Genomic DNA, 16,251 nt, shown 5'->3' on the forward strand with positions numbered 1-16,251 from the left:
TTAAGTCCCTTAAAGTTTTGATACATCATGCTAGTATTGTCTAACTTTTTATTTATTTATTTATTAGAACGGGCTTTGTTAGCATTACTTTGAGATACTATGAGAATAACAGTCTATTGTGAATCACAAATTCTTGAAGAACTAGGCTCCACAATAATTTATAATTTTTGTGATTTGGTTTTTGGGGTCAAAGAATAAATTATTGTTCTAACAATGCATTAAAACTGTCACACAATCATTTCTCAAATAAAATTGTTCTCTTTCCTTCAATTAAGCTGTACAGAAGATATTAAAATTGATTTGTAGCTGATCCCATGTGGCAATTATTATCCCAAAGTAAGAAGTAAAAAGAATAAAAGGTAATGTGGCAATTATTATTTAGAGTAAAAAAAGAAAGAATATAAAAGGTAATATGGTAGTTTTTATCGCAAAGTAAGGAGGAAAAAAAATATAAAAGGTGAATAAGGAAACATAAAAGGATGTGGGAATTCTTATCCCAAACTATAAATGAAGTGAAAATTAAAAGGGCAATATAGTAGTTCTCATACCAAAGATGGGTGAATGCATGGCATCTACAAAAAAGGGAACTTCGATAAAAAGAAAAAAGGAACAAATTTAACATAAGGGAAAAGAAATAAAAGGAATATGGCAATTATTATCCAAGAGTAAAAGGAACAAACATAAAAGGTAATATGATTGTTGCCAGGTGGCAAGCCCACTCTCCATCTTTAAATACTAGAATGATGTGTGATATTGGAGCCATGTACTCCACAATGAGGAACTCATCGGCTAAGTGCTTATTTATTTGTTCTTTACTTGTAACTGGTTGTGCAGCAGATATTTTCGGCAAGACATATGTTGAAATCAACAGCAATTTGTCTGCTGCAACTACACTAACAGTTCATTGCAAATCCAAAAATGACGATCTCGGAGACCATACCATAACGAGCACCCGTGCCTGGGGATTCAAATTTAGACCCAATTTCTTTAAGACGACGTTGTTCTTTTGTAGCTTTGCATGGCCCAATGAATTTCATTGATTTGATATATATGATGAAAATAGGGACAAGTGCACTGAGGCCCCGTTTGGTTCGGCTTTGGGGGAATGCCATTAGGGGAATGCAAATACTTTGAGGTAAAGGGACTTTCGGGAATGTTAGACCGTTTGGTAAATTATAGCTTTGAAATGCAACTTAGTATAAACACCGTTTGGCAAAATTCACATTTCCAAAATGCTTTTGTTATTTTTAATTTTTTTAAGTCTGAAATCAAATTCCGGCGGACGGCCACCGCCGGCCAACCGCCGGCCACCGCCGGACGGCCAGATCTGGCCGTCGCCGGACCGCCAGATCTCGCCGCCGGAGGTCGCGGAGGCCAGATCTGGCCTCGCCTGGTCGCCTGGCTCGCGCGACCAGGCGACGCCGGCTGAGGTCCGCACGACCTCAGCCGGCGTCGCTTGGTCTCTCGCAAGCCAGGCGACCGGCGTCGCCTGGCCTCGCGCGACCAGGCGACGCCGCCTGAGGTCGCTCGACCTCAGGCGAGGCTTTCTGGCGGCCAGATCTGGCCGCCGGGGGGCCGGATCTGGCCGCTCGCGGCTAAGCGCCGCCCACCGCAAAAAGAAAGACGAACGGCGAAGGAGACGATGAACAGTGACCCGGTGAACAGTAAAATCTCATCCCCGGAATGCCCAATGCTCAAAGTTGGTCCTCCCCGGCTTTCGGCTTTCAGCATGTAAAATGCCCGCATTTTGCAAATGGGCATTCAAAAGCTCAACCAAACGCCAAGTATTTTCCCCAAGGGGCTTTCGGGGCCGAAAGCCCCTTGGGAAAGCCCAACCAAACGGGGCCTGAGTGTATTTGGACGGTCTTTCCCAATGGTCCTTGCAAGCTGAACGAGACTAGAGGGATCGATTTTTGTTATCCATGGAAAGCTTCTATGCAATTAGGGAGGAAACCTCTTATGTGATTCTACGATGGAGGAAGATCATGTTTCAATTGCAATAAGAACAATCTTCGTTATGTCTTAAATAAATACACACACGTGCGTTTCTCTTCTAATATCCTAATTGTTTGGATTTCGATTGGTATCCCTTTCTTTACAGTGCAGCCTCATTTTGTGTCCTTCTATTGGTATTTACGATTCTTTTCCGTTTATGTCGCTAGCTCTCCCTCCCTCCTTTCTTCGTGGCCGAAGCCTAGAAACGAGAAACCTCAATCATGGGCGGGGTAAATACCCGTCGGTGGTTTCAGTGTTATGGTTCTTGGGTCCGATATGAAGTGGGTTTGGGAACGGTGGTGAACTCAGCGTGGAGGAAAACCACGAAGAAACGAGAAGGAAGAAAGAACAAGAGGACTAAGCTTGAAGTCTAGGAATTTGGGCTTGGCTTTGGTTTTGAGTGAGACTAAGCTTGAGTTGGGTTTAGCCAATTTGGGCTTTGATTCAGTCTACTAAAATTTCATTCGTTACACGGAAAATGTAGTGTTTCTTAAAAATAATAAGAAACATATTTTCTTCCATACACCGTTTTCAATAATTTTTTGCTTGAGCATCGTTATAGGCTAGTGAGCCAGCGAGCTGGGTGAGGCTCAAGCCTCACCTCTCACCTGAGGTCGTTAAAACTTTGCCAACCTCTGGCAACTATGGGCATGGCAAGGCAGCCATGGGCATGACAAGGCAGCCAACGAGGCTAGAGCTCGCCCATGGTCAACAAACAACAAAAGAAGAAGGAAAAGAAAATGAAAGAAAAGGATAAAAAAATAAAATAATTGAAATTGAATTTTTTTAAGATAAAATAAAAAGTAAAAATTAAAGGAAAAGATATCTAATGAGAGAAAGTGAGGTAAAAGAATTTATCGAAAATGCTTCCGTTCCATTCGACTTTGGTTTAATGTCTTCTCATGAATATACTGCAATTGGTGTCTCGACTTGCATTGTTTAGTTTATTTTGATACGGATATTTGATGCGATCTTGGTTTGATTGCATTATCATGTTATTTCTTGTTAAATATTAGGTTCACGTGTTAGTTTAGATCAGCATCATTGCATAATTTTAATCTGGTCACCAATTTGCATCACCCTTTTAATTCCATATAGTAATTTGCATATTTCCTCTGCATGACCTTATTCTTTTGTGGCATGTCATGGCCAGGTCAAATTCATCGGTTTGACACATTACATAACAGGGATGAATATCGTTGCATTGACCCTCTCACGAGATTTCAATAATTTTTAACCATGCAATCATCGCGCTGCATGTAATGTCTCTGATTGCCACAAGACAAGGAGATGTCGATTGTGGTGAAACTAAGTGAGAAGGTTCTGTGGTGCTGGCGGCGATGGCGGTAGCGGTTGTGAATGAGAGGTTTTCAAGGCAATTTCGAAGTGAAATATAACTTAATTTTCAAGTACATGATAAGCATAACATAAAGTTTCTTTTACGTACATGGAAAGGTCACGTGCCATATCATCTACAGCCTGTAAATAATTTACAAATTATCATCGATATCGTTGAAAAGCTGTATAAAAATATGTATACTAATACACCATGAAAAAGAATAAACCTACTCCAACCGACGGGTAAGATGTATAATTTAGAAATTTATAAACAAATGTCAAATTTGTAGAATCTAATTGCGAATCAATAGATACCTTTACCACAAAATTTTCTTTCAAATTTGCCAGATAGATACAATTGTTTAAATTTTGAATGGGAGTCGAGAAACAAATGAATATTGATGACAATGTCGGCAGGGGTATAAAGAAGTCTGGAGATATAAACAATCGTAATTAGTATGATGTCGTTTAACGGGAAACATCTGTTACTAGCTAAGTTGGCCGATTAATATTAAACCAAAATTTACTGGCAAATTGCCTTCGCTTCATGGTATCTAGCTAAATGGCAGCTGCCTTCTCTAGTTGCAAAAGATATGGCATAAAATTAAAGAAAACCCTAGAGATTTCCAGAACTACCATAATCAATCTGGGTGGTGGGGGTGGGGGTGGGGGCGCTTGTGTAGGATGAGGAACTCCTCTTAGTTCCTTCTGGTGTGGTTCGATACTGGACAAGAACATGGCCTTTTATGAAGCTTAGGGTAGATTTCACTTTTGCCACTTATGGCTTCTGGTGTCCCATTCTCGGTCATCTTGTCACAATTCCTTCCTCGTACTATGTATTAATGGAAACTTTTAGTACATCCTGCATTTCCATTCCAATCAAAACGAACATAATCGAATGACCCAGCGATGACCATTGATGACTACACCGTATGTACATTTCTAAGTTCCCTATAGTAGGTATCGGTAGTCTAATAAGTAACAAGTGAATAAGCATGGACATTTATCTTCAACCCACTGAACTTTTCAACTTCAACGCTCGAAGTGCAGTTTCCCCTAATATATATATATATATACTTCAAAGAGCCGACATTTTCAACCAATCAGGACATGAACGGTAGGCAGTCTTACTTGGAACTTAGCCATAAATTTAAAAAAACAACAACAACAACAACAACAACAACAAAAGAGCCTGTCTCGAGAAGTGCAAATAGATGTTGACCTCTCTAGTACGTACGTCGTTACAAAGAATGCCAACCAATTCTTAAAATTTCCAATCCGATTTGCACTCAGTCTCCACGCAGTGGTAGCTTCTTCTCCAATAATCCACAGGAATCCGAGTGTTCTATTACCGCCAACCTTTGGCTTTTCACCCTGCAAAGTGCAACTCCACATGCGTCTTCTCTGGAGAAGCAATTAAAGAATACATGAGAAGCCGACTTTTCCGGTATTTGGGCATTTGTACCAAACTCTTTCGTAGCCAAGACTCGTGAAGGTTCAAACACATGAATACAAAGGAGTTAGCCCAATGCATTGATCAAGTTCACAATCACAAAATAGGACAAACTAGAGGTGATTGGTTCAAGAGCGATAAGGTTCCGATGTTGAAACTGAAACCTACCATGTTTTAATCGATTCCCAACTTTTAGATTTTAGAGCCTACCATATTCACTTGGAACCAATTATGGAACTTGCCTAGTTTTTGGGCCCGGTTTTAGAGTCTACTGAAGAACCTATTTTATCTCTTTATTTCTTTTTTAGTTCATTTTTTATAGCAAAATCATATGAGGCCATAGTAATGAAACAATTCAAAGTAAAAAATAAACAACAGAAATCCTAATCCACCAAAAACAACAATCCATTAGACATGTGTGCAGTCACATACAATTATAAATGATAAAAAGTTTAAACACATGACATTAAACATAAATTTTAAAACTCTATTTCCCATTCATCCATAAAAGTTTAAGGTAAGAAGAAAGACTGGTGGGGATTTTTGAGGATGGACAGAGGATGAAAGAGTGCTGAGATTAGAATTTAGGGGAGAATGAAATTAAGATTTTGGTTTTTTAGCTTATAAAACCAGTTCTGAAACCGATTTCAAAAGAGGGTGGTTTAGTCTAGTTCCTTGGTAGTTATTCACTCGGAACCTATTTCCAGACCGGTTATAACCAATTCAAAAAATTTGGAATCTGTTCCCAAACCAGTTCCAAAGACCTATTTTTTAAACGATTCGGTCCGATTCCCAAGTAAAACCGGTTTGGTTGCACACCCTTAGGACAGACAACAATAATCCTGCAAAACCATTGATAGAGAATAGTAAGAGTTAGAAGAGCTATAAAGCCTGTTGAAAGTCGAAACTATGCTAGCATGCATCTTCATCATCGTTCTATATTGTAATGTAAAATTGACGATATTTTCAACGAGAAAAGAAAATGCACTTTCGAGTTTTTGTATTATATCTCGGAATCACTTAAATTAACTTGAAGAAAAAAAAATTGAGATTTCCTTGGTCTTACTCCCCCAATAATGCTTAGATAATTATGACAAAATCATCCAAACATACTAATCGAACTGCCAAAATAGAACGTGTACTTCGAGATGGTAGAGGAAAACATTTAACGTAATTATCGATTTAAAATATATATATGAGTTTTTGATGGGTCAATGATTGATGCTGGGGACTCTTAAATGTCCATTACAAAAGCCCATGTAATAGTAATAGTAATAGCCTTATGATATGGCTAAATAAGCACTAATGGCATGGGATAATGCAAGGCATGTCTAGGTAGCGGCTACTTTTATGGGAAAAGCACTAAGACCTTTTTTTTTTTAATAATGAGAGACCCATTTTAGCAATCTGTAATCTTATGTGGCAAGTTTTAGGGCAACACTTAGAGAAGATTTGTCATAATATTTTCGATAAAAAGATAGATCAAGTTGTCAAATGAAGACCATACTTGATCATTGAGATTGGTTGAGCCTCAAAATTCCAATCCAAGCCCTCATATGATTTTCTATATATGTTACTGCTCTCCTCTTATATTTACATTCAATAACCAAATTGTTAATGTGGGTAGTGGGTTTGCATTTTTACAAAAGATCCAATTACCAATCCATAGAAATTCATTTTTATGTGTTCTTCCTTGATCACCTTTGGAGGCGTGCCCTCAAATAAATTTCTGACAAGATAATGGAGTCAAAGAAACCCAATTGTGCAAGGATCTTCTGGCATTTGAACAAACTCAACCACAAATCAATTGTGTTCACCAAATTTGAGTCTTTAATTCGGGTTTGAAATCTTAGCAAGTTGAAGTTAAATATTTCTTTTGGAAGAGGATGACTAATATTACATATATGGACCATGCAAGTTAAAAATATCGGTTCGTAGAATCTGTTAGAAGCAATAGTGATCCTAGATAGAAATATTTACATCGAGAAGTTAAAAATTTATTGTCAAAATTGGTCCCACCTACTAATTATTTTGCTTATTTACATAACCGAATTCGTCATCTAAAAAAAAAAATGTTTTCTTATTTTACATCAAACGATTATTATGTCAAAGTCGTCTATTGTTCTTCAGCTAGGATGCTTCCGGTTACTAAAATTCCATGGTACCATTCGTGCTCACACAAGGCTAAAGCCCGAAACATATTCTATGATTTAATACGCTATGAACCTCGGGTTTAGAGAACTCTTGAACCTTTGTGGTTGAATCAAATCACCTTAAGAAAGCGAGCAATGAAAATCTTATACATATTATAGTCATCTTTGCTGTGGAGGAAGTAGGAGAAATTCGGAAGACAGGTTTTGACTGCTTTCACCTATAAATTTGAAACAACCTTTGAGATTAGTGCATTAAATAATCATGGTTTCCACTTCTTCTCTCTTTGCGTGAAGCATGAAAGCGGTTGAAACCGCGAAAACATCCCATACATCAGAAATCAAAGGTGGGACTTTTGCATTTGTTACGCTATGTTGTGATCACTTTATTGTGGAGAAATACTTGAAATTAGAAGCTTACAAGTCAAGCAAGGATAGCCTCTATGAAGACGAGAGAGTGGCAAAGTCAAACCAAAGCAAACGAGAATCCTCTCCGGGCGCAAAAGACTATGGATGCCTACAATGTATGTGGCTACTTTAAACAGGCCCCTTCCTATGAAACCCTTCCTCATCTACTCCATCGAAAATTTGCTCGATCATCGATTGTTGATCATCCGGCACCATCGATCGGTCATGTGGATCCTGATTTAGCCCCCTCTATTGACAAGTCACATAATAGTTTTCCTTCTTGACATAAAAAAAAAAAATACTAATATCGCATGAAATTCTTGATTTTGTTGTCCATGTCGTGGACTTGTGTGTGTGTGTTTGCCTGCAAGATACTGTGACGTAGAAGGAGGTGCGGCTTCTGAATTAAGGGAGAAAGATTCTAAGTTGTTTTTGTTCTTTGAATGGAACATGTCATTAGTATGAGTGGTTTTCTTCAATCCCCTTCTAAGAATCGGTCCAAATACTTTGGAGTGGGCGTATATTTTGCGTTTGGACTTTTGAGGAACACAGCTGGCCTTGGGCCTCCATGAAATTACACTCGGTGATCTCTCCTGCCTCCTGGGCCCTTGCCTAACATTGGGGCTCAAAAGCCTTCGGACTCTACGTTTTTCTGTCAATCTAGGCGGTTCAGCTCAAGATGGCGTTGGTGGGTACTTCTCGGTGCTTATAGTTAGGCCTGTCAAAATGGGTCATCGACCCATTTCTTGACGTGTAAGGGAGTTAAATGAGTTAGTTATATTAAGCAAATTTGATCATAAATGGGTGTAAATATAATATGAGTCTTAAATGGGTTATAAATAGGTTTATAATTTATTTAAATCCAATCCACTTCCATGACTTTATTTTTATTTCTTATTCCCCTTAGTCGATCTCTCACTTGTTCACTTCACTTCACACTTTTATCTCAATTTGGATAATATTTTTTGTAGATTGGATTAAATATATAGGGCAAGTCGGGTATGGTTGAATATGAGTCGAGTCGAGTATAAATCACTAAATCTATATTGCATGAAAATGGGTTTATTTGAGCTGACCCAACCCACTCGTTTGACGGGTCTACTTGTAACAGGATGGAGGTTTGTAAATCCAATGGGCTTATAAGACGGATGTTTGATTTTCTCATAAATATGGATGTAGTGCTTTATTTGTGATAGAGGTAATTGTGTCCAAAAATTCTTGTAGGGTGAGTAAAGGTGCAAGTGGAGTTTGCATTCGATAAGGTCCATGACCATGGCAAGAGCTCTTGAGGGGTTGTAAGAAGTCAGCGGCAACAATGATATCAAGCCCTAATGATGTGATTGTGATTTAGCTTAAACATCAAGTCAAGATGGATATTTGTTGAGCTATTTAAGTAAGGATCCTTGTGCACGTTGGAGCCCAAGGTGATGTTGGACTTTTTGAGCGCGGGAAGGAAGAGGACTTAAAACTAGCAAATTGGGGTCTGACTTTGACCAAGGGCTTTGCTTGTTTTATATTATAAATATTCCTCTCGTGTCTCGTCAGATGGTAAATGTTGCAGAGTGGGCCTTCGCGCCCTGATTGTGTAAAAAAAGGAGTGGATTACATCAAGTGGAAAATACCATCGGGAATGGTATCCAAGAGAAATTCTGGATTTATTCGCCAAGGTATACTTGTACTGACCATTTAATGCATTCTTCAGCAAGATTGTAAGAAAGTTTCCTCCAAAATTATATGCGAGGCTAAATACCTTAAAATATTTTTTGATGTGATTGATGTTGAGATATACTAAGGCCCTGTTTGGTTCAGCTTTGGAGATGAGCATTTGGACTCTAAAGTCCCTTGGCCAAATGCAAGTGTGTTTGGTTCGAGTTTTTGAGCGACTTTGGCAAGATGCAATTGCATCTCCAAATGACCCTAAGGGCCCTTAGGCCAAAGTAGGTCCAGAGGTCCTTTGGAAACTTGCATATCCGGAATGCAAGTTCCGGTTACTATTCACTTTGCAGTTACTGTTCATCCGCGAGGAAAACCACCGCACGGAGGCCGACGACCGCTGGCCAAGGGGATTGTGCACGCTGGCGACCGCCGGCCAAGGGGGTTGTGCATGCTGGCGACACGTCGGCGATCGCCGCTTGAGGGTCGCCTGACCCCGGCGATCGTCGCCGGACCTCAGGCGACGCCTGGGTCGCGTGACCTCAAGCGGCCGTCGCCTGGGGTCGCCCGACCCCAACGACCTCCGGAGGCCAGATCCGACCATCTGGACCACCGGATCCGGTGGTCCGGTGGCCGGACTTTAAAAAAAAGTGTATTTTTGCTTTTTTAATTTAATAAAAGTTAATTACAAATGCAAATTTTACCAAACGGTATTTTGGCCAAAGTTGTTTTTCAATACAAATTTTACCAAACGATATTTGCATTTTGGAAAACCCCCTTCACCCAAAGGTATTTGCATTACTACAAATGCATTCCCCAAAAGCTGAACCAAACGGGCCCTAAGTGGAATGGCAATCCAGTCAATACTGCTTGATTATAGTGGATTCTCATGCTTCTCTCCTACAATCTAGGTCAGATTGATCAAACGACATAAGTCCGGTGTCCAATTTTATTTTCTTGTCCTGTTTACTAATGTGTTGGACAGCTTGTTTTCCATGGTAACTTAAAAATATCTCACCTGGTCAATATATGAGCAAGAAGTCTTTGAAACAAATCCAGACAACAATGGTCATGAGCTTTTGGACGGAAACGAAGGGCGCTTCAATCCTTCGCTGATCATGAATTGGCAAAACTTCAGCAGAGTAAAACTCCTCGGAGCGTACGGTCGAACCCGTGTCGTACGCCTTGCCTGCCCCAGATGATGCAACAAGAAGTAATGTTGTGGTGACATCTAAGCTCAAAGAAGCGATGCAACGAAGGAAGCAAGTCGATCTATGAGGACTGTGTAAAAGCATGAAAGTCATGTCATGGGCTTCTCCAAGAGGGCGGAGAAGTACCACTGGTTCTTCTGCGGCTTCTCCGGCCCCCGGTCGACCTTCCTCCTGGCGTTCCACCTCAGCTTCTTGAACCCGATCCGCTCCATCATCCGCACGTACGTCCCCTTCAGCTGCGGCCCTTCGCAGAAGAAGCGGTCGAGCAGAACAGCCCGCCCGGCCTCAGCACCCGGTGAATATCGTACAGCGCGAACTCCAGCATCGTGTCCGGGATCCAGTTGCTCAGCACGTGCATCGAGTGCACGATGTCCAGCGTGTTCTCGAAGAAGTGAAGCCTCTGGGACGCGCTCATGTGAATCGAGATGAGCCCTCGGGACGCGATGAAGCTGCTGAACGGGGCCGTCCAGGTTCATCGTGGTGGTCACGACGGTCACGTTGCGCTCCCTCATCCTGGCCGCGAACGTCCCGCTCCCTCCCCCGATGTCTAGGCCAATCCGAATGGTGCCCGGTTGGCCTGGTGGCCAGGACCTGGTCGATCCCGTAGTCGAGGATGCCGTTGTCGTGCATCCAGCGGTGCTTCTCCCGGCCTTCCAGGTCGGAGCAGTCCTTGCAGTCCTTGGAGGGTGGTAGTGGGAGTGCTTCTTAGGACTGTCCGCAGCTCCCATCGCCGTCCCGGTCGGTACGAATCTCTCTCCTTCTCTTCTCTCCTCTTCTCTTCTCCTTCGATTCTCCTTCTGACAGAAACGAGAGACAGTGAAGTGACAGTGCGAGGGAGTGGTAAAAGTGTAGTATACAAGAGGGAGGGGAATGCAGGACGAGGCATTTAAGAAAGGGGAAATCTTTTGATGGATCCGGTGCATCCGGATTCGTTCCTTGTGATCCGGCGTTCGGGGCGTGCGATCAGCTTCTATGAAAATGGTAGAAAGAAGAAAAACGGTGATGTACCCAAATGATAAAGAAAGGAAGAGATGCCCGGTCGTCATTAAAAATAGGTACGGCCGATCCCAGTCTCGTCGCTCATCTAGATGCATTTGCTTAAAACCCAAATTAGGAATCCAAAGAGGAGGGTTGATAAATTTGTTTTGCCGTGTTTTCCGTATTTGTTTTGCCGTTCATGAAATTTATGGCCAACATTCGACCTTGATATCGTTACACGGTTATAGGATCGCGTATGACTTGTCATTCCTCTCCTTTTTCCTCTCCCCCTCCCCCTCCTCCTCCTCCTCCTCCCTATCTCGCTTGCTTTCTCTCTCTCTCTCTCTCTCTCTCGGAAATGGAAGCCATTAAAAGATGCTTGGTCAGTGAAGAACAGAGCTCACTGATGATCGCAGGAGCGGTGTTGAGCGCATTCTCATTGAAGCTTGGCCTCGATCCACAGTTTACCGTGCTTTCTGACTTCCCGGTTATCACGTGGATTTTCCTCCCTTCCGTTTGCGCCGTGTCCTTGCTGCTGACGGGCCTCCCTTCGAGGCGTGCATTCTTCCTTTTTACGACAAGGGTGTTAATCCAGGTAGCCCTTCTCTCCCTTGCATTCACTTATGTCTCGTTGGTAAGGGCCAGGGAGCCCGAGTATTTCGCCAACAAGGTAGAACTCGGGATGAAGATTTGGGCGGCGGTGGTGATCCCGCTTTTGGTGGCGTGTCATTCAATGCAATGGCTGCCCAACACCAGTTTCACGATCAAGAAATGAGTCTCACCGGCGAGGATGATATGCTGCCAAGCTGTCGGCATCGTCTTGTTCTAAGTTTATGACTTGAATGATATTGAATTGATATTGTATTCTAAGCTTATGACTTCTTTTTATATGACCCTATAGAAGATATGGCTTCGATTATGCTACAGCTCGTGCAAAATTTACAAATGAGATGAAATTAGTCTCGTTCGGAAGTTGCTAATTGCGAGCCGAATGTTTTGTTGGGAGAAATATTGCCATTGTGATATCAATCACGTACCATGAAGTACCTCATTTAGATGTCCAATATGATCATGCACTGCTGTGGGAATATGAATTTGCACATTTCACAGTACTAGTTATCACTCACATCCTGAATCTTGTACAGCCGTTCTTTCACTTGAACGGCATGATTTCAAAAGTTCCATTCCCAAAAGTCTCTGTCATAGTGTTCTTATACTACCCACTAATCAAGGGAATTGGGAATGCTCACGACGACTGCACACGCCAACGATCTCGTGAAGGGAGCATCGCGAGGGAAGGTTGAATCAACTGGGCGAGGTCCCGGCGTGGACGCACAAGACTCTTTTCCGCTCTCTTTCCCTTCCTTTCTTCTGCTTTCCTTTTTCTTCCATCTTTTTGGCCCCTTTTCCTTGTCTGTTTCCCGTGCGTCTCTGTCCCTCTTAATTGCCGAGCGCCCGTCGCTCTGCTTGTTGACTAAGTCAACATTTTTCCCTTTTTATTGCTTTGTCTTTTTTTTTTTTTTTTTAGCTGCGTCCCACCCAAGGCCGACATCACACTAGCAATCCAACGTTTCTAGACACGCGTTTGATCAAAGTGTTTGTCGTACCCTTCCGTAGAGAATGGGCCGAGGCTCCGGTGCCCGTGCTCGAGTCCCTAGCACCTCCAAAAATAAGTTGTAGTACTGGTACATATCATAATCACAGGAAATTTACTTTGGAAATCCTTAGCCTTCTGCACGGAACATAATTAAATCCTTGAACTCTAAATTTTTGCGAGAGAAAATGCAATTAATTCTCCCGGCCAATTGTGCTGCTAGGTTTTTAATACTTGGCAGTCCAATCATTAATAATTGAAGGCTTATGGGTAGAGGAATGGTGGGGCGTGGCATCAATTGGAGAAGAATGGGATATCCAATGAGGATAAAAATTAATACACACCTCATTTGATTCAAGCACCAGCCATGCTACCAAGTTGTCGTAACATGTTGAAACATCAGAAATTACTGGACTGCTATTTAAGAAAAACTTGGCCAAGATTGACACAGAGTTTTGATTGCATTTTCTTGTGAATGTTCAAGATTATATTGATTATCATTGACCTGTTAAAACTGGATTGCATTCCCCATCGAAAAGTTTAAGACTTTCGGACCCCTGAAATCATAGGTAATTGTGCAATATTGATGAACTTTTTCTTTTTTGACATAATTGGTGGAATAATAGGGGTTGATGAAGTTAGGTTAATCACATGCCGTGATCCAGGACCATTCACTCACTCCCATGGGAACCCCACGACCTACAAAACCTATGATAACTTGACATAGTCTTACCTAATGGCTGACTTTAGTGGCGATTTCTCATCAAGCAGAGCCTTCAACCTGCTGTTGAAAAGGGTTGCTCATGGTAGACTTGGCGAAGAAAAAGACTACTCTATAAGGCAAGAGTTCATGAAAGAATTAGTCCATAGTCAAAATTGTTTGGATGCATTGGGAGCATAATGAGCTTGTTTTATCATGGCCCATGGATTCGACGAATTCCGCCAATCTAACATATCTATACACTTATCCTCATCCTTTCAATTCCTATTAGCATCTCTTTCTTGATAGCGTTGTCTTGTCATATCGTGTCATTCTATTTATACTTAATTTTTTTATTGTTTATTATCGATTCCAAAAAAATTCAATGTAAGCCTTTTTTCAATAGAAAATGGTAAACAAGTATCAAGCAATGTCGGTTCCATACCTGCAATGCGGGTGCCATATCACAAATCAACACGCTTCAATTCATTAGTACGTAAAATAAGTTCATTTTGAAAGTATGGCAAAAATACGAGAAAACTAAATAGACGGGAGACATTTTTAAAGTTGACCATATTTTGGGTCATCGGTCTTCGAGTGATACTGAAAGCATTTCGGCAAACGAGAGATTTGCAATTGCCAGTTCAAGTGCGGGACATGCGAGAGGAATAATCACTTTCTTAACCTCGACATCAAATAAGGTTTCTTAACCTCGCTTCTACAAACAATGCACGGTCAAAACTCCCTATTTATGGTTGGAATTCATCAATGAAAATGACTGACGTATGTGGCATTTCGCACGCACGATAAAGACCTTTGCATAGCCTTACGAAAATAGAATCATCACTGCTATGTCTTAGAACATTAGATAATCGTCATTCCGATTGCATCAGAAATTGCAAATCTTACCTCGCAGCCAAAAAAAAAAAAAAAGGCCATATTACACTAATTAGTCCATTTTCAATAATGGCACTATACTCCACGATTAGCATAAGCACTAAAATTGATGGCAAATCAAATAATTAAGAGCCACTACATAATTAATATTTTGACAAAATCAAAACGAGATTGTGCAATGATTCCAATTATCTTTTTTTTTTTTTGGTAAGTATGATTCCAATTATCTTCATGATTCATGAGTTTAAAAGTTTCGTTCACCATACGTATCTTGATTTAACAACTATGATTACTTCGCTTAAACTACCTTAGTACCATAAAAGGGATTCAAGAACCAATGGTCTATCATAAATAATTTACAATCCTCTTGGTGAACGGTTCTTTCTAATTTCTCGTATGCACCCGATTTCTGTGAGCCAAATGCACATGCAAAATGACCCTTTACAAAAGGTTACTTGATCCATAATTCCAAAATGACATAAAAAGGTTAAGTAGCATTAGCAAATGCTTAGGGGATAAAGACAACTTCCTTATGCCTCTTCTCTTTCCCTCTTTGTGTTATCTAGCCACATGGCAATTGGTTTCTCTAGTTGCAGAAGATTTGGAATAGAAGTTGCCAATAATTCCGGAGATGTTTTAAATTACCATATTATTTAAATTATGAAGGATAGTCTAGTCAATTTTAAACGAATCGAAACAAGATTGTGCAATGGTTGCCGTTTGGCAATTAAACCGGCGAATTAGTGTTTATCAAACTCATTTTTCCAAAAAAAAAAAGTCCCTTAAAATTTTGATACATCATGATAGTGTCTGTTCTCCAATACGTTTAGCACTTCCTAAATTTTTATGATTAAAAGAAAAAAATCAATGAATGAGTGGCATCTGCAAAGTGTAATTGTTTCCCTTCTAGAAAATAGCTATGACAAAGCTGTATTCGTTTATCTCCTTCATTTAAGCTATACATAAGATATTATACTTTATTCGTAATTGATTTTATGTGGCAATTCTTATCTGAACGTAAAAAAGAAGAAAAGGCAGTTCTTATACCAGAGTGAAAAGGAAAGAAAATAGAAGGTAAATGGAAACATAATAGGTAATACGAGACTTTATCCAAGACTATAAAAGAAGAGGGAAAAAAAGACGTAAAAAAGGAAAACTTCAATCAAAGGGGAAAAAAACATTTAATAAAGGAAAAAATAAAAGTAATATCACAATTCCCATCTCAAAGTTAAAAAAGAACAAATAAAAAAGGTAAATATGGTTGTGACAAATTGGTGGCGAGATCCGATATGCTCCGTTCTTCATCCTTAAATAGCTTAATGATGTTAATATTGGAGCAATGACATGCCACCATGATGAATTCATCAGCTAAGCCCATGTTGATATTGGAAATGTTTGGGGCAAGGTACATGTTGAGATTCAAAACAATTTGCCGGCCAGAACTACTCTAAGGATTCATTGCAAATCAAAGGACGACAATCTTGAAATCCATTATTTAACAACATAGAGCTGGGGATTGTCATTCAAACCCTATTTTTTTGGGAGGACTTTATTCTTTTGCGTCTTTACATGGCCATCAATTTAAGTGGTTCAATATATGTGTGCGAACTAGGGACCAATATTTTTGCGACAAGTGTATTTGGAAGATCTTGGCCAATGGTCCTTTTAGGCTTAATGAAGCGACCAACAAATTTGATGGCGCAGGTTCTTTTTGGAAGAGGTCTTGAATTCGAATTGCTGCGTTGTCTATCTTGCGAGAAAGGAACCCACGACTTACCCAGGGTAACAAGGGTGGTGGTGACTCTACTGCTCTTCTAGGGTTTACTTTGTCGCGAAGTGGCGCACGCACTGAGGTTCCTTGGGTACCAAAAAAA

General features: G+C 40.5%; 1 pseudogene; it reads right to left on the reverse strand.

Annotated features, from left to right (window-relative positions):
• Positions 1–10,297: 10,297 nt before the first annotated feature.
• LOC139882822 (probable methyltransferase At1g29790) lies at positions 10,298–11,094 on the reverse strand (annotated as a pseudogene).
• Positions 11,095–16,251: the final 5,157 nt, after the last annotated feature.

Source organism: Rutidosis leptorrhynchoides, unplaced genomic scaffold (assembly GCF_046630445.1).
Source record: "Rutidosis leptorrhynchoides isolate AG116_Rl617_1_P2 unplaced genomic scaffold, CSIRO_AGI_Rlap_v1 contig311, whole genome shotgun sequence".
NCBI lineage: Eukaryota > Viridiplantae > Streptophyta > Magnoliopsida > Asterales > Asteraceae > Rutidosis > Rutidosis leptorrhynchoides.